A 19,378-nucleotide genomic window follows, 5' to 3' on the forward strand; every position below is an offset into this window, starting at 1 on the left:
CATTAACTACTGTGCAGACATCCATGTGCATAACGTATGATAACACTAAGGTTTCCAACTGAGTTGTGGAACTCGGTGGCACCATTTTAAAATCTCACGGAGTTATACATTTTAGAGTCTGGGTCTAAAAGCTATTGTGGTCTGACAGCTCAAAAATATTTTGAACATAATTTTTTTCCATTTGAAAATAGATTAGAAGTGACACTCAATTCTATTTATACTCACAGTGGAATACTAAAGTGATTATGGATATTGATATATATGGATATTGATAGATATATGTGGGTACATATTACATACACACACGCATATCTCCAGAAAATGATATATGTCAATATCAGCTTTGAATATTTATATTCCATTTTATTTACATAATTGTAATTTTCACTGAAATGCAATTAGAACTTCTGTTACCATAGAAACCACTTAGCAAGTCTAATAATCGAACTCCAGAACACAAAACAAATATATATGGGTTTCAGATATTATAGGCATATTATGCCTATATTTAAATGTCTATCCCCGTGATCTCTGTTCACATATTATCATTTGTTGATCACTTGCCTTCTATTTGGTTCTGCAGCATATTTTTCCATTAATTTTCAAATTTGTTATCTTTCCTCCGTGATCTCTATCTTCATTATCTGCATTGTTTAATTTTCAGCAAATTGTTTCTTTGTGCTTTCTTCTAACGTTTCATTAGCATGTCTTTCAATCAAGCATCATTTTTTTGCATATAATTCAGACATTTTACACTTAAAATTGGTAAGCCTTTAATTTAATAGCATGCACATGCTTTAAAAAGTCTTACGTGTACTCTTTGTTACACCCATTAGCATCCAACATCATAAATCAGCAAGTGTAGTTTTCACGTGATCGGTGTTGTTTGCCTGCGTGACCTCATGCTAAGTGCATCCTTTTAAACCCACGCCCACCTGAAATTTTGACAGATACTCACTGCTGGAGACCGGTCTTCGCTACAAAAAGAATTAATAGTCAAATTAAATGTGGCATGTGCTGTGTTCCTGCACATTTATTTTCAAGACAAGTGAACTAGTGTCCAAGTGTTCAAGTGACAATATTCATGAATGGCCACAATGGTTTCCTTCTACCTTCAAGACATTCACTGTATCTGGAGCTGAAGAATCATGACATAAGATGCGTGACACAAACTTTGTTCAAGGAGTAAATGACAACACAAAGGTAAAAGCAGAACCATTGGGTTTTGTGCTTTTCAATATTGAGGATGTATATACCCACACATAAACTATTTTACTAATACTTACGTTAGCCATGCAGAATTACAAACGAGGCCACCCTGACATTTTGGTATGTGCTATGTAAAACGTTTGAACCCTGCCCAGTCCCATATTTACTTGTACCAACCGATTTTAAGGGCACAAGGAGACCCCAGGGAAAGGAGCACAGCTCCTGTCCGTAGGGGGGCTGGGGACACGGGGTGTACCTGCTGAGTTACACGCATGTGGGAAGGAAGGAGACAGAGGTCCAAAACAAGGCAAGCCTGGAGCAAATGAGGGCACTGACCATCCAAGGGGAGACTTCTTGGATAATCAGATTCAGCAACAGCACGGGGGCGGGGGGGAGGGAAGGGGTCTTGGGGAATGGTGGCTCCAGTTCCAGTGTCACGCCTGTCACTTGAATCTGTTCCTATCCATACCCCTTATTGGCAAGTGTATTCTGTCCAGGGATCAAAGCTCTAGATAAACTGAACATTCCACTACTGAATTTTAGCTTCTAAACACGTGTATTGTGCCGTTCACATGAAGGAGGGTAGAACTTGAAACGGGCAGTGATGGTGGACTTAAGTGGCTTAAATAACAAATTCTAGGCCAAGTCCTGGGTAAATAGAAAACCAAGTGGAGTTTGGTAGCCACGTGACAATAGCAGCCAAAGAATCTGGGTTGGCACGAGGTGCAGGAGCCTCGTAGATGTGCGGTCAGACAGCAGCTGGGAAGCACACAGCAGTGCGGGGGGAATAATGAACTTGAGCTTGCAGAGTAGACAACTCCTGCCGCGAGCCGTGCAATGAGGCCTCCACGGAGGTGTGACCGGCTCAGAAGGAAAAGGCAGATGTGTCGGGCGTGGACCCGAGGGGGTTTCCAGCAGAGGGGTGAACGAAACTGGCGGGGTCGAGGACCAGGGAATAGAGAGAGAACTCGCCAGCCACCTGGAGTGCAGCTGCGGTCCAGGAGAAAGGGGATGGTGGGAAAGCTCCCACCAGGGCCCCGCAGAACAGCCTGTGGTGACACGAAGCAAACGGAGGGGCAGTGGGAAGGACATTTCCACCAAACTGGCTAGTGTGTGTCAGGCTGGCACAGGATGGGCTACAGGCCACATCCAGCCGGTGGCCGGTTTTTGAATGGCCAATAGCTAAGAATGGTTTTACAGGGGCTGCAAAGAACAAGGAGGACGACCGAGTGAGAGAGGAAGCAGCAAGAAGTCAGGCCTTCTGTGCCGCAGAGCCTAAAATAGTCACCATCTGGCCCTTACAGAGAAAGGCTGCCAGGCCCTGCTCCAGAGAGGGGGCGAAAACGCCAAAGAACCCCAGGTTTCTGAAGGGGAACCACAGGGGACCCGAACTGCCAAGGAGGTTCCTGAAGGATAATTTACCTCCTTGGCCACGAGGCCTGGAGAGTTTTTCTTTTTAACAAAAGGTTCATTGAAACCACAAACAAACATGAAACAGACACTAAAAAGACATGTAGAAACGATTTCAAAAATTAAGAAGAGTGTTTAACCTAAATGTAGGCAGAACTCTCCTTGTGATAAGGAATAAAACGCACATGGTTAAAGGGTCCGATTTGATAAGCTGTTGAAATCCTTGCCACCATTGAGATTCTATACAACATGCACGTACCTACTTAATATAATAGGGACCGCTGACATGTGTATACACTTCCCCCCACCTGGTACACGCTCCTTATTCGTTTGTAATCCTCCTTTCTCCTTCCTTCCCTGCCCTCTTATCCAGCCACACCCCATTTCCAGGCAAGCACTGATGGCTTTCTTTCACAATAAGTTTCCATAGTCCAAAATTGTATATGAGAGGAACCACACAGCATGAATTCTTGTGTGTGTGTATAGCTTCCTTCACTTGCCATAATGATTTTGCTGTCCTTACAAGTTGTACAGAAGTCTATTCCTTTGTATTACATTGTACGGATGTACCCAAATGTGTTTATCCTCTCCCTTGTTTGTATGCTGTGAACATTCATGTAGCAGCCTTATGTACATATGCATTCGTTTCTCTCAGGTGGGTACCTAAGAGTGGAACAGCTGGGTCAACAGCGTGTGTTTATTTAAATTTTTAAAAAACTGCCCAATTATTTTCCCAAGTGGTGGGAGCCTTTGCAGGCCCACCAGCAGTCTGAGAGGTCTGTTTGCGCATCTGTGCCAATACGTGGTATGGTCTGTCTTAAATTTTAGACGTTCTAAAAACTGTGCAGTGACACCTCATTTTCCCACATCTGCATCCCCTCAATGATGAATGGGACCGTGCATCTCCCCGCGTGCTTATGGGTCCTGGTTTATCTTTGTTGGAGTGCCTATGCATGTCATCCATTCATTTTACATTAGGTTGCTTTTTTCTCATTACTGAACTTTTAAAGTTTCTTACGTATTCCAGATACTAGTCTTTCCTTAGGTAGGCAATTTGCAAATATTTTCTCCCAGCTTGTGACTTCTATTTTCATTAAAGTAGAATTATATTTTAAAATAGCTTGTTTGGGAATAACTGTCAGCACAGGAATATTTGAAAATTAGAAATAATTTCTAGATATGTATGTATCTATCTATTCTCTATCTATTCTATGTCGGAAACATCCTGTGATCTATTGGAATTAAATACGAATTCCCCTGTTCGGACTATGACTTTATCACATCACTTCCCATCTTCCTATAATATTTTTCTATGAATTCTTGAACCATTAATAGTCCCCTCATCTGAGTCACTACGTGACACTATTACAGATGTACAGCCGACCCCAAGTTGTGGTCTGTGACCCCCAAGTTGTGCAGACCGAAAATAGACTCAACGGAAAGTGTGACACATTGACAGGCAGTAGCAGAAAAATCAATGTCAGCATGAGAGGATCCCTCCCTGGGGCACTGGTATTGCCATGGCCTCCAGTCCATTCAGCATCACCGCATGTCACCATAGGCCAGCAACATGCATCCTACTTCCGGGGAAGTACTATTTCTTCCGGTCTGTTGGCCCGTGGCTTAAGGAGAACCTGGCTTCGCAAAGCTGGTGTGGGTACTGTGCCTTTTGCTACAACACAGTACTGCTTCTCCAAGCTCATGTTCACACTGGTTTTTGTTTTTGTTTTCACTAATTATTCCTTTAAAGGAAGATAGTTGGCAAATGTTGGGAATTATTTCATATATAATAAAATCTTACACATGGATTCAAAAACAGCCAAAACTAATTGTTCTACTTTTGAGAATACTAAAAGAGAAGGAAAATACCCTTGTATCAAGATTTTACACACACACACACACACACACACACACACACACACAATTTTACAATATTGGAGAACTTATAAAAAAGAAATATCTTGTGACTAATACAGTCCTGTAAATTTTGATTTTTTTTTTCAGAGCTGCTCCCCTGTGTAATTATTTGAATAGCCTTAAACTACAAATGCTATTAAGGTTTCACTATCATTCAATTTCTGGTTAATTTCCACACTGTGGCATAAAATAATTAAAGCCAAAGAAAAATAGCCAGTGTGCAATTGAAGGCTTTGCTGAAAGGTAATCCACACAAGGAAGCACCATGAGATCGAACTACCTAGGGACACAATGGAGACACCCACAACATCCCTCCATAACGTTCCCTGTTTTGGAACGTTAACAGGTTTTTCTGCTTCTAAATATCATTGAAAAAGTTTAGATGAAATACTCATAATGATTATACTCATGTTTTATTTTCTTCATGTATTACTATCCAGTTGCCAAAAATAATTATTTTGCCATTTATTTTCCCAAATGTGTCACAGATTTATAGATATTTAAGCTAATCCAGGCCCAGCCACAAACGTGATCATTTCAGCCACCAGCATGCATGATAATGATCTAATTCTATGTCTTTCTGCCTCCCAATAGATATAACTACCTAATATAAAAGTATTCTAAACTTATTCAAGAGCAGCAGCTATACATCTCTAACACTTTTTATGGAAATATATAAACGACACATGGCTCATTCTGCTTCCTGGGTTTACATCTAGCATGGCCAATCACACAATACAATGAGAGAAGCAATCTTATTCTTCATTAACTAATCCATACTCTTACTTCTACAGCATGCGGTGTCATGTCTTTCATGAATGGACTCAAATTATCTTTCCTTTTTGACTTTGTTTAATGTAAACAATAATTCAACACTGCAAATACTAACGGAATATCGACTTTGTGCCCTCTACTATGCTCAGCCCTAAAACCCCAGAGTAAAAAAGTGGCCCCTCAATTCACTGAATTCACAGACCAGCGGAGAGACAGCTGTGAGGCAGTGGCACTATTCTGTGACAAACACCATGACAAGAACACTCCAATTTCATGGGAGCAGCGAACTATCTTGTGCTGCTTAAGGAAATCGCTCTCAAATCATCGATGTGAAAGCTAGAGCTGAAGGAGGATAAGGATGACTTTTCCAGGAAGAAGGAAGAAGGAACAGTGTATGAAAAGGCACCGAACCGGAAGGGCTGTACCTGATGTACGAAAAATGTAGCTGTGGCACAGAGGAAAGTGGAAGACAAGGCGAAGCCTGTTTTGTCTAAAGCAGACACGTCTGCTTTGTCTAAAGTAAGAGAAGCTTCATTTACAAGTTGTAAACAAGAGAGGGACACAACCAAATTTTTATGTGAGAAAGGTCACTGGTTGTAATAGAGAAAATAATTGGGAAAGGACGAAACAACCAAAAGTTAATTAGGGGACTATTTCATATACAAGCAGAAAAAAAATCTGTGCTGTGAACTAAAGTAACAGCAGTAAGAATGTGTGTATGTCAGGGCGGTGTCGGGGGAAGAGGACCAATACAAACAGTATTCAAAACACCACTGCCTTGTTAACCAACTGTGCTGGGACGGCTAGATACCCACACACAAAGAGTGAAGTCGCACGTACCTCACAGCACACCAGAATTTAACTCACAATGGAGCAGAGACCTAAATATAAGAGCTGAAACTACAAAACTCTTAGAAGAAAGTATAAGTATAAATATCAGTGAGCTTACATGAGGCAGTGGTTTCTCAGACATGACACCAAAAACACAAGCAGCAAAAGAAAAAAAAAGAGGTAAACTGAACATCATCAAAATTTAAAACTTTTATGTTTCAAAGGACACCGTCAAGAAAGTGAAGAGACAACTCACAGATTGGGAGAAAATTTTTGCAAATCCTGTGTCTGCTAAGGAGCAATTTGGGACTAATTGAGAAGAAAGACATGGCTGCAGGGATGGGGAGTAGCACATACATTATTGAGGTAGCTGGCTAAAGGGTGGGGGCTGCTACGAAGTGGGAAGGGCAAGGGGACTCCTGGTAGGCTGGGGGTGGGGGAGGGAACCTCTGGGTCAGACTCAGAGCTGCAAAAGGTGGTGGCAGTTTGGTGTCTTTGCAGCCCCAGACTATCTCATCTATTGCTAGCAGATGTTCGGTGAGGTCTTGTGGGGTCTGCCAAGCATACAGACTCTAAATGGCTAAAACTTGGCTCATTTGGGCTAGTTAAAAAACAAATAAAATAAATAATGTTTGAAAATTAGAGTTTGGCACCAGTGAATGGGCTTTTGAGCTAATACGCCTCAACGTGCCATGAAGAAGGAAACGACCTAGACGCAAACACAGAAGGCCATGTTGGGTGACATACACGACTGGTATTTGCATCTGGAATACGTAAACAACAACTACCACTCAAAACTAAAAGACAAACCAATTTAAAAATGGGCAAAGGTCTGAATAGTCATGTCTCCACAGAATATACAAATGGCAAATGATGCACAAAAAGCTGCTCAGAATCATTAGCTTTCACGCAGATGTGAATCAAAACCATACCGAGACGCCAATCACACTCAAGGGGATGACTGTATCCAGAAGATAAATAATAAAAACGCTCAGGTGGACGTGAAGACACTGGGATACTCACGTGCTGCTGCTGGGAATGCCAGCTGCTGCAGCTGTTGGGGAAAGCCACCTGGTAGTCCTTCAGAGGGTGACACACAGAGCCACCAGATGACCCCAACCCCAGTCCTAGGTGTGCGCCCAAGAGAAATGAAAACACAGCCACACAACGACTGGTACATGAATGACTCCAGCAGTGTTACTCGTAATGGCCGAAAAGTGGAAACACCTGACAGTCCATGAATACACAAATGGATAATACATTGTGGTATATCTATACACTGAGAAATAATTCGACCATACAAAGAAGTGAAATACCACTACACGTCACAACATGGACAAACATTACACGACGTGAAAGAAGTTAGTCACAAGGGACCACATTGCGTATAATTCTGTTTATATGAAACATGCAGGATAGATGACTCCATAGAGAAGAAAGTAGTGGTCGCCTAGGGCTGTGGCACACGAGGGGTCACGGGTGACAGTGCAGTGGCGTGCAGCTTCTTTCTGGGGTAATAAAAGTGTTGTGATTGGAGTGAGGGACACACACTGAGACTGCACACTTTAAGTGGGTGATTGTATGGCATGTGAATTATATCTCAGTAAAGCTTTTAAATATAAAAGAAAAAGTTACTTTCTGAGAAGGTCATGCGCTTCTTCATATGGATAGGTAAATAAAACAGGGTTAAAAATAAATTATATTCAAGTTCTATACTAACTGGTAATGCCATTCAGTGAAATAAAGACTGCAGGACAAGAAAAAGTACATTGCTTTGTACACCTGAAACAAAACATTAAAATAAATAAATAAATACTGCCTTTATGCAATAATAAGAATAGTATACTGCAGGGTAAAACTAGTAAATACACAACATTTGCATAAAGCAGGGGTGTCCAAACTGCAGCAAATTCCAAAAATATATTTAGTTTACTTAAATAAACCAGGTGAGGCAACACGTACTTCACCTCGAGTGAGTGGCCCGGCTGTTTGTGTATTTTACCTCATATGGCCCTTGGTGAACACCGTTGAAGAAAGTTTGGACACCCAGGCATAGAGTAATGAACGGGTCTGCATCCTTGTTTTCTGGGAGGAAGATAAATAAGTTTAATATTTCTATTGTAATTTCTAGCAATCTACAGCACATATATACATTCCACAGTAGGAAAAGGGAAAATAATGAAGAATAAGAATAATCAATCCCAAAGAAGAGAGGGAGAGACAGGGAGAGGGGGAGGGTGAGGGAAGGAGAGAGAGAGAGAGAGAGAGAGAGAGAAACTAAAACAAATACAAAACTCAAAATCAGATTATAAATAAAAATGCAAATAAACCTATTAGCAATTATATTGCATGTAAATGGACAAAAGCCTCCCATAAAAATTAAATATGATCAGACCGAATTTTTAAAACTGCAGTTGTGCACCCTTCAGAGAAGATGCTCAAAGGCAGACCAAGACTGAAAGCACAAGATGGGAAATTAGAAACAAGGAAATTCTAACTGAAAGAAACCTGGCGCAGCTAAGTAAACAGAAACATAAATTGAAGACACAAGCAGGACCCCAGTTCGGCCCCTGGCGTCTGTGCTGTGCACAGGCCGCCCGGCCAGTGGCTGGGTACTCACTGCCCGCGCACCCCTCCCCCCAGTGCCCCCTTCATCCCCACGTCCTGGTCCCCAGCTGTCCTAGGAACTGAAGCAGCGTCAATGCCGTCGATGCCGATTGTGCCAATGATGTTTCCTCTCTCTCTTTGGTTCATCTGGGGGACATGGAGGCTTTAATTATCCAGAGACTATTTCCAATTTATTAGCGGTTCACAACCTCACAAAAACCATCCCCACAGGGAATGAGCTGTTGTAAAGACTGTGTCCGGTTCTGCAGGTGTTTGCACCTGAGGACCTATGGCACTCTGGCTGGGAATTTTCCAAACTAAAAAGTATCAACATAAAACGTTGCCATGACAAACAGGATAAACCTCTTCCAGTCTAATTACAGCAGCAGACGCTAGGATTCATAGGAAACGCTACTCAAAGGACTTCAACTTCTCTTTTCATCCCTAATTCTGAACAGAGTTGCTGATTTACTGGTGCATTGCAAAGAAAAGTACCTAAAATAACCGTAAGTAATTAGAGGTGCAAAATTCAATCTCCCCAAGACAAATGCATTGCCCCCCATTTCCCCCCAAATCCAGGCACCGAGCCATTTGTGACACTAGGAAGTCCTGCCCCACTGTGATCCTGGAGCTGGAACTCATCACCGCCATGCAGCTGGCGCTTCAACAGGGAGACAAAGGCTGGCGCTTCTCCTCAACTGTCAAGCACACACTGTGTCTGCAGCGCCGCGTGGATTTGACATTTAATTTTAAAAAAGGATCTTAACATAGGTCTACATAAAAAAACTGGGCTGCTGCAACAAAATCTATTTTGTCTCACTTAAAGCTGAAAAACATGGATGCCCCAAAGGCAGAAGTTTTATAGGAAAAGCATCACTGCTCTACCTCCAGGAACAGTGAGAGTATTAAAAATAACGCATTTTTACTAGTTTCGGGTATTGGACTTGGCCCAGAACAGACAACAATCGTGTTTATTAAAGAATTGAACTGCTATAAATAAACTCCACTGCTACCATTAGCTAAAAGTATGGACAGAATTTTCATCAGCTTGATATTATAGAACATATTTATACACACATGCACAGACCCCTACATACATATATGTGTATATATGGAGATACACACACACGTTCAGGAAAAAGATTTTAGAGAGAGAAATGGCCCTCTGACTAGACCATACAGGTGAATAAAAGCACACACATTCTTACCATAATATATTTAGTGACACACAGAATCAGTACAGTTTCGTCACATCTTCAGCTTAAGCAAAGAGGAAGCTGATATATTTAAATATGTTAAGATAGTTTTTAGAAAAAGTTGTCTTAGATAAGTAATGTTTTTCAGTATAGTGCTATTCTGTATACAAAGCTTATTTCTGTTTGATTTCTTACATGTGAAGACAACATAATATTCTTTATTAGCCATTCAATTTCAAAATATTAAGAATCTGGTGAGAAAACATGCACATTTCTAAGCATAGCTAAAATGTTCACTTTCTTACCATAAAATAAATTTAAATGTTTTTATCATTGAATAGCAAGTCCAAGTCCTGCCTACGGGACATGGTGCCCACCTGCCACATTCGAGGTCCACGTCACACCACCAGCACCCAGACTCGTACACCGCAGAGAAGCCAGGAAGGACGTTTCCAGAAGACCACCAGGTATGTTTCCAGTGAGAGCTGAACCATCGGAAGAACTGGGGCAGGAGGTCATCATGACCTCTCACTGGGCTTCTCAGCTGCCCCCTGATCTGCTTCTCCGTGGACCGACCGAGCTCCCAGGGTCCTTTCCAAAAGTGGCAGCGGTTTCCCCAACAGCTCTGGGGCCATCTGGTGCAGTGCTTCAGCCAATGTCATTGCAGCTGGGTTTGACCCTCCCGACCTTCATCACACCTCCACCCACTCTCTCCCCGGCTCCATCCCCTCCTCCTGCATTCACAAGCCCCAACTCTATACTGAATAGTTGATGGAAATACACTTTTAGTCCTATTTGAAATACATCCAGTAGAAAATGAGGTGGAAGGGAATATATTAAGAATATATACAGTTGAAATAAAACCTTGGCAACAGTAAAATCTGAGGAAGAGTATTTTGGTTCTGAGTGAGTGCAACATAATTATGTCATCTGTCACCACATTATTTACCATAGTTAATGCACTGCTTAGAAAGATTCAAGAGACAGTGTTATTATTGCAGAAATATACATTTAAAAATTCAGTGATCGAGAAAGTCCCAGGAACACTTGCCTAACAGAGATTACAAAATTGACTTGGAGGAAAACTATGATAGTTATTGTGGGACGCCATCTCCCCACACATTTACTAAACATGCCGATTTCGTTGAAAGTTTTATTTTCCCAGGTGTTGGAAATGTGTCCAATCAGACAATAAAACCAGGGACTTCTAAAAATAATGATGGAGGTCCTTCGCTTACTTTCACTATTTTAAAATGCTTACAAACAATTAAACATTTAAGAATAACAACACAGCTACTATTTCAGTTTGGAAATACAGTATTGAAAAACAATGCATTCCGATGGAGAAATAATGAGAAAGTGTCCTTTGTGGGACTAAGGGAGCAGTTACTGAATTATTCAGTGATTTATTTCTCAGGACTTCTTACCCAGGAAAAGCAGGAATTAGCTGGTGAGGAAGAAATGATGGCAACCTAGGCAGAAAGTAATTTTGTCATCATAGAATTTTGATAGCCATGGAATTGATGAATGTTTCCTAGACTTTTGGAAGACAGATTGAAAAGTTCAGGTGTAAGGAACGTAATAATTCACATCTCAGAAGTGCACAATGATTCCAGCTGTCTGTAATGCTCTCAGAGAAAGTGTATCGGCTGCGCAATTACATGTAAGAAGGAAAATAAAGGGAGAGAATTTACAAACTAAAAGACAGCAAACAGGTGTAAGAGGAAACTGAACAATAAAACAAGAGAAGTTAAGCGTGTGCCTCACTGCCGTCTAGAAGGTCTCCTGCCTCTGAAAAAGGTCATCCCAAGAGACGAAAAAGTGACTGAAAGTGGAACAGGTTGATCATCACAAGCAAATTCTGACTAATCACGAGGAAGGGAAGAAACAGCAAAACACTGGGAAGGGGCAAATTTAGTTACGTTTTTTAAAGACTCCTGATAGACCAGATTAGTTAATATTTTGAAAAGGACAGCTGACTACTAGAAGCCAGATGGATTCATTAGGAAGACATTCATAGTATTTTCTATTCAATATTTTACAATCTTTTCACGGTAAGAATTTACAGTAATGATCTGGAGAGAGAGAGAGGGACTGAAAGCAAGATTCCGGGGTTTTCAAGCACATGTAAGTGAGATATTACAGAAGCAATTAACGGATGAAATACATGTCTAAAAATATACCAGTGGAAAGAGGAAAAGGAACAAATTTATTTAGAAAATATCACGTGATGTGACTCTAACAACTCCGTGAGGGAACTATTGTACATAAAGTTGAGAAACTTAAGTGTTAGAGGGAATTGTTCATCCGTACGGGGACATTCGGCTGGTGATGGAAAAACAGATTCAAATCTACAGCTTACTACTTCCAAAGCTTGGATGGGCTTGAACAGGTGCAGCTTATACTTTCAAAGATGTGGCTAAAAGGGGTAAGTGTAAAAGCATACACTTTAAGACACACATTTTAAAACATCCAATTACACAAAAAGAGGAAAGTTTTTGTTCAATAACAGCTCATTTTGTGTAAGAATACATAGAGGTTTATTCAATCATTTATGCACTCATTAAACAATTACCTATTGAACATTTATTATCCATCAAGTTTTATTCTAAGCACTCAAGATAAAATAATGAACAAAACATAAAAATTCCTAGCATTTGATATCTACCTCTAGAGAAGAGGCAGTTAAATATTATAATTACTAAAATATACAACATATTAAAGTTGAATTATACGCTAAGGAGAAAAAATGAAGCAGGAAACAGATATGGAAAGTTTGGGGATGAGGCTTACTATTTCAGATAGAGTATTTGGAAAGCCTTCCCAAGAAAAAGACTCCTGGGTAAAGACGTGAAGGAGTCAAAAAAGGGAATGGAATGGTATCTGTGGTATGAAACTTCAAACACAGAAACTAGCTCGTGCAAAATCCCTAACGCGGAAGTGTCTGCAGAACGTCTGAAGGACGCTGGGAAGCACTGAGCGGGGTGGCGAGTGGAAGACGAGAGCGGAGTCAGGCTGGATTGCAAAGGTGGGCGGGCGTGGAGGGTCAGTTATGTGCCAGGCAAATTAGTGCCGACAGAACGCTACAGGGGATGACAGCCTTCCTTCTAATAGGATCAGAGTGGGGTATCGTCATTGTCAACGGAAAACTTCAAAGTCAAGGGAAGAAGCCAAGAAAAAGCCATGGAGAAAGCTGACGTGCAAAGAGCAGGGCGAGTGTACAACAGCTTGGCACCCAGTGGGTGTCCCGTAGCTGACAGACGAACTGACGAGTCAATAGACTTCTCTCCATCTCTCATTCACCCTGCTGCTGACACACAGGGGAGGCCAGAGTACAGCTGTGTGCAGCACGGGCTGATGTTGCCCGCAGAAAGCTCTAGCCTCGGCCTCCAGGAGGTGACCCCTGGCCTCGGGACTGTCTCACCTGATGAGAATGTCTTGGCTGAGCTGGGGCCTTGGCTTTGTCACGGTGGGGGCGGGGCACTCTGCCTCAGCTGCCCCTTCAGAGCCACTGGAGACCAAGGCCAGCCATCTGGGCAGCCCATCACGTCTACGTGACCACGGCCCAGCAAAGCTCTGGACACCGAGGTGTGGGGGAACCTGCCTGGTTGTCACGACTCCACGCAGGTCGTCCCACTGTTGCTGGAAGAAGTCAGTGCTGTGTGTCCATCCGCTGGAGGACACCTGGAAGGTGACGTTCGGAGCCCACCTCACACACCCCTTCCCTCTGCTAACTTCAGTCTGTATCCTGTCACTGCCATAAATCAGAACCAGGAGCAGAAGAGCAACCAGTGGGTCCTTCTAATGATTGATCAAAACTAAAGATAATCTTGGGAACCCCAAAACTTGATTGCAGAAGGGAGGGTAGTCCAGTGGACCCTGTCACAAATACCCAGGTAATAATGGCCAGTGATGCAGGGCCAGAAGGCTAGGCAAATACGTGACAACAATATTAGGAGTAATGTCAGGGCACATGACATTTTCACACAGTTTCTCAGAAAACCTAAGTGTTTGCGGCTTATTTTCATGGACTCATGAAAGTATGTCTAATGACTCGGTCATTCAATTAAAAGGCTAAGACCTCAAATAATAAGCATCCCTTCCTCAGAGACCTTTTCCCCACCAGGGAAACGTGAAGGGGTCCTCTGCTTAACAGCGGAGGAGATTCTGAGATGTTCTCGGTGGAGAGAGAATGGACGATGGTTTGTTTTAAACTCTGATTGAAGGAACCCGGAGAGCAGTTCCTCAGTCTGAGTCAGGATCAGTGGGGTACAGGGGAGCCAGGCGCTGTCTGCAGCTCAGGAGGGCAAACACCACAGGTTTCCTCAGCGCCCACTATGGCGCCCGGCATGGCCGGCATGTGACCCTCACACCTCAGATTCCAGAGAGTGAGCTGCAACGTCTGAGGATACAGGACAACAGCTGCCACATCTGAAACCCGGTAGCTGCACTGTGACAACGGGTCCTCCTGGGTTGCTTGATCTAGAAGATGGAGCTGTTTTCATTTTGTGGGGAGAAGTGAGACACCAACACATCACTTAGGAAGGAGGCAACAGTCTTACCCACTGTGCAAACACAAAGAGTGGTTCTTTGAAAGGACAGGATTCCACAGGGACTGCTCAGGAAATCATGAAGGCTAAACAAAGATGAATTTCCTTATGATCAGAGCTCTGCATTGCCTGGGCATAGCACTAAATTGAGGTTTTCCCCATTGTTGAAGCTCTTTATGCATGGGCTAAAAATCTTTTTGTATGGTAATCACAGAATGGATTTGAGCTGTATTAGTGTGTCTGGCTTAACTGCTATATTAAATAAACCCAAATGCGTAAAAGAAGCAAACGCAGAATAAGTTTATGTCTGCCTCACGCTAGATAACCTTATATTGTACCGAAAAGGTGGCTGGCTGCTTCGACCTCGTCCTGACTCAGAAAACAGTATCCATTCATCTTACAGCTCTGCCATCCCTAGAACATTTTGATCTCTACATCAGAATAGGCAGAAAGCACGAGAGAATGTGGAGGGGACACTTCTGCTTCTCAGTCTTCGTCCTTGGAGAGCAGATAAACACTTCCACTCAAATTCCACTGTTTAGAGCCCAATCGTTCGGCTCCATCTACCTGCACAGCAGCTGGAAAAGCAAGGTGGTGGCTCGGAAAGAAGCAGGCCTGCGCTGTGCTGGGGAGCTGGTGGCGTTTCATCCCCTGGAACGTCCTCCATGAGCCCATCCCACCTGTGAGCAATGGTTCTCGGCACGATGCAGGTGAGGGTATCAGTGGGGAGACCCACGGATTTACTAAGAAGTCGGCATGGGAAGCTAACAGCTTCTTTCTTTGCGTTTCTCTCCAAATTAGAGATCTAATTTGGCAGGGACTTTGGAAAAGTGCTTTAAGATATTGCATTATTCAAGAGAGAGAAAGAAGTGAAGATGAGTTAGATAAATTATGACCTATTCTGACAACCTTGGCCCAAAGGGTCTAACCATATCAGCAGCGCCTGGGGGCGTGTCTGCGATGGTGTTCTAAGGACTTCCCCTGGATCCTGCAGGCAGAGATGTGTCTCTAGATGCCTCACATTAAGATGTAGATCTTTTATTTATCAAACTGTGACTGCCACCAAGTGGAGTAAAGCTTAATAAGGTAAGAGAATCAGAACTGGTTGTGACATGGACCTTTAACAAATGGTTTGTTGAATAAATAATCCAGGCAGACCTCCTTCTACTGCGATTCTCCTCACTGTGCTTCACAGATGTTGCAATTCTGACAAATTGAAAGTGAAAAGATTACAACTCACTTTATTGCGATGGTCTGAAACCAAACCAGTAATATCTCTGGTCGAGGTCGACCTGTAAATAGGTGGACCTTTGTATGGATAAAGAAAAACTCCACAGTAACAACTGATAAATAACAGTGAGGAATGTGACATAATAATGGATCATGTGAAGAGACTTATGAGTTTTAGTGGATTATAAATTCCATGGAGCCATCAATTTACTGTAAACGAAACAAAACTTACTAAGCATTAGCAGAAATAAAGTGTTTTCTCGAGGAATAAATAGTTAGGAACGCTGCCCTCTGATCAGGGCATGTCTGGGAAAACTTTAATTTCTAGGCCACATTTCAAGAAGGATATTGGCAAATGCAATACATCCTGAAGAATGACTGGGACCTTAAAGGTTTGCAAACTACCTTGTGAATACTCATTGAATGAATTGAAAATGTTTAGAGTAGAAAAGAAAATGATTATCAAAGCGTTTTTCTTGTGAACAAGGGAGGGATTTCCTCTAACCCTGCTCCGGCTGCACTACTCGGGGGATGTCATCTTGCCTCAATGTAATGGTGTTCTATTATTATGCTTGGATTATTGCTACATTATTAATATTAATGTTACATTGTATTGTTATAATAATTAATAGCAATAGTAGCGGATGTAGATTGTTACATGGGCAAGATGCCTGCCCTTTTCCTGGGCACCCTCGGGTATTGAGAACCACATTCCCAGAAGGCACGTGTTACTGTTCCCACACTGCACACACGACATTACTGGAGATGCAGGAAGGATACAGAATGCACGCATGGACACACTGCTCAGAAGTGCAAGGACTTGGATGAGAGCCAAGAAGTATGGACTGCAGCCTCCCAGCCACTGTGGCACTGCCACTCTGCAGAGTGGGTTCTGTTCTAGAAATCACATACAAATCTGACATTATCACACTCATAAGGGGATTTGATGTCCAAACTGGAAATACCAAGGGGAAAATGGGTCCCCAAAGGACAGGTAGATAACTTAGAAATTCTACCCTAATTGAAATTTTACAATAGATGATTACCAATATTTTTAACTTTTAAGGTTTTATGATTTGGTTATGTACATAAATTTGCCTTTTCTTTCTCCAGTCAGCTGGACAGATGACCTTGGAAAGGAGTGGAATTGAACTGCAAGCATTAGCACAAGAGAATTTCACTATGTGACTGGAAATTTTAGTGGTTGCCGGAATTTTGTTCTTGCTATTTCATGATAAATGTCTGCCCGTAATCTACTTCCATGTTTCCATCATCCCTGTAGGAGCTTCTGGCTTGTCCTCGCTGTGCAAAGTTTTCCTTGACTCTCCAGGTGTGATGGTTAATTTTATGTGTCAGCTTGACTAGATTATGGGGACCAGCTGCTTGGTCAAACACTAGTCTAGACTTTATTGTAAATTTGTAGGTGTGATCAATATTGACACTCAATCGATTGTAAATAAAGCAGCTTAGCCTCCATATTGTGCATGGGCCTCATCCAATCACGTGAAGGCCTTCAGAGCAAAACCTGAGGGTTCCCCAGGAGGAATTCTGCCTCCACGTTAGAACATGGACGTTCTGCCTGAGTCTCCAGCTGTCAGACTCAACCCTATACCCGAATCCCCAGCTGCCTGCTTGCCCTACAAATGTTGGGTTGGCCACCTCCACAACACATAATGGGGCACACCTACTTGCTATGGGTCCCGTCCCCTACTGGAGAACCCCGACTAGACACCAGGAGACAGTTCCTCTCTCCTCTGGACTGTGTTGCCCTCCCTCCTGTTTTGTTTTTATTAACCATTCTTCTATCAAGGTGAATTTGGTTGTTTTTTTCTTTTTATAAAAAAGTCTCATTTTATTATTTCACCTGTATTTTGAATCTTCTTCATATCACACCTCTTGGACCCAAAAGAGGTGTCCCGTGCCACACATATTTCCAAAAAAGTGAAGTGGCAGAGACTCTAATTACATCCACGGTTCAGATCTAACTCGACATTAAAAAGAATCGCTGCATTTACTCGCCCACCCAAACTACCACATAGAGGAAAGAGCCTGCATTCTCTGATAGATGAATGAGACAAAGCAGTATTATGCTTCAATGTATTTGTTATTTTATATGCAATGTTGTGAATATAAGTAAAATTGATGAGAAACCACCACACACACACACACACACACACACCCAAAAAAAAAAATATATATATATATATATATATATATATATATATATATATATATATATATGACATAATCAAGAGGAAAGACAGTGTTTTAAAGTATAAGCACAAAGAACCCAGTTATTAGAATTAGCAGACAAGGACTTTGCAACAATTATTAAAATATATTTTTTAAATTGTAGGAACAAGTAGACCTAATAGTTAGATAAGTATTTCAAAAAGAAGTGGAAGCTAAGAATGAAATGAGTGGAAATTCTAGAATTAAAACAAAGAAAATTATTCTGTAAAAAGAATTATAAACACACAAACACACATTCGTACAGACATGTGACATTTAATGGAGATTAGACATTGGAAAACAAAGATTAGTAAACTTGAAGATAATTCATCAGTTTTTTTCCAAAATAAAACAAAGAGAGAAGAAATATTCAAAACAAAACAAAATGGCAGCAGATAAAGTATGAGTAACCTGTGGGATATTCTCAATACTGAAGTTACATGTAATTGGATTTCAAAAGAAGAGAAGTAGTAGAAAATATATTAGAAACAACATGGGTTGAATTTCTCTAAATTTTGCAAGAATAAACCCCAACCCATACAGCTCAGCCATCCTGAAGTGCATACACATGAGCAAACCAAACTAGAGCAAATCAGTCACATTGCCGAAACACAAAGTATACCACCTTACAACAGAAAAAGAAAAAAGTTTCATTTAAATACAACACAATAAAAATAATAATAATAATAATAAGCAAGCAACAATGGCCACCTTACACAAGGTTCAGAAAATGACAGGGAAAATCTTTAAAGTGTATTCTATTAATTGTCGAATTAATGGCAAGAGCCGACAATATAAAAGACAACTTTTTTTACTAAAAATATCACTACATTTAGAGAGTAACTTAGGGGTTTCCTTTCAAAAACAGAGATCATGCTTGAGAGTAGAGTTTAGCATCTCCTCCTCTGGACTCTCACCTGGGTCAGCTGTTGGCAGGGTGATGTCACCTGACAGGATGAGGATGGCAAAACCACCCAGCTAAGTTCCTCACCAGCGTCCCCAGCCCTCTGTCTCCTCCAGGCAGCTGCCGCCCAGGGCGCTGAAGGCACTCAGGAAGTGTGCTACCCCCGGGCACCCCACTGCGCTCCACCGACCAAGCCCAGCAGCCCTGATGGGTCGGAGGATCCGATACCAAAGTGATGACAACAGTAGTATAACCAGCTTTTAATAATTATGAAGGATGAAAGCTCAAAATAAAAAATAGTAAATAATTTTAGGATCTCTCATGTTACATCTTGTTTCGGGAATTGTGGTTTCTCTGAATATGAACTTCAGTCCCAGGGAGGGAAGAAGTTGGGTGTGGGGGGAAGCAATACAGGGGAAGAAAGGAGGTTATTACAGAAACCCTTCATATGTATGAAGAGACTTTGCATAAAATGTATTGTTAATTAGTGGGGATGACAAAAGACCTCTGTCACTCTC

The 19,378-nt window shown here is 41.8% G+C and overlaps 1 pseudogene; it reads left to right on the top strand.

Moving 5' to 3' along the window:
• The first annotated feature begins 15,198 nt into the window (after positions 1-15,198).
• The window catches only part of LOC117037853 (28S ribosomal protein S10, mitochondrial-like), a 38,319-nt pseudogene continuing 34,139 nt past the window's right edge, over positions 15,199-19,378 (top strand).

This window comes from Rhinolophus ferrumequinum, chromosome 18 (assembly GCF_004115265.2).
Source record: "Rhinolophus ferrumequinum isolate MPI-CBG mRhiFer1 chromosome 18, mRhiFer1_v1.p, whole genome shotgun sequence".
Taxonomy (NCBI): Eukaryota; Metazoa; Chordata; class Mammalia; order Chiroptera; family Rhinolophidae; genus Rhinolophus; species Rhinolophus ferrumequinum.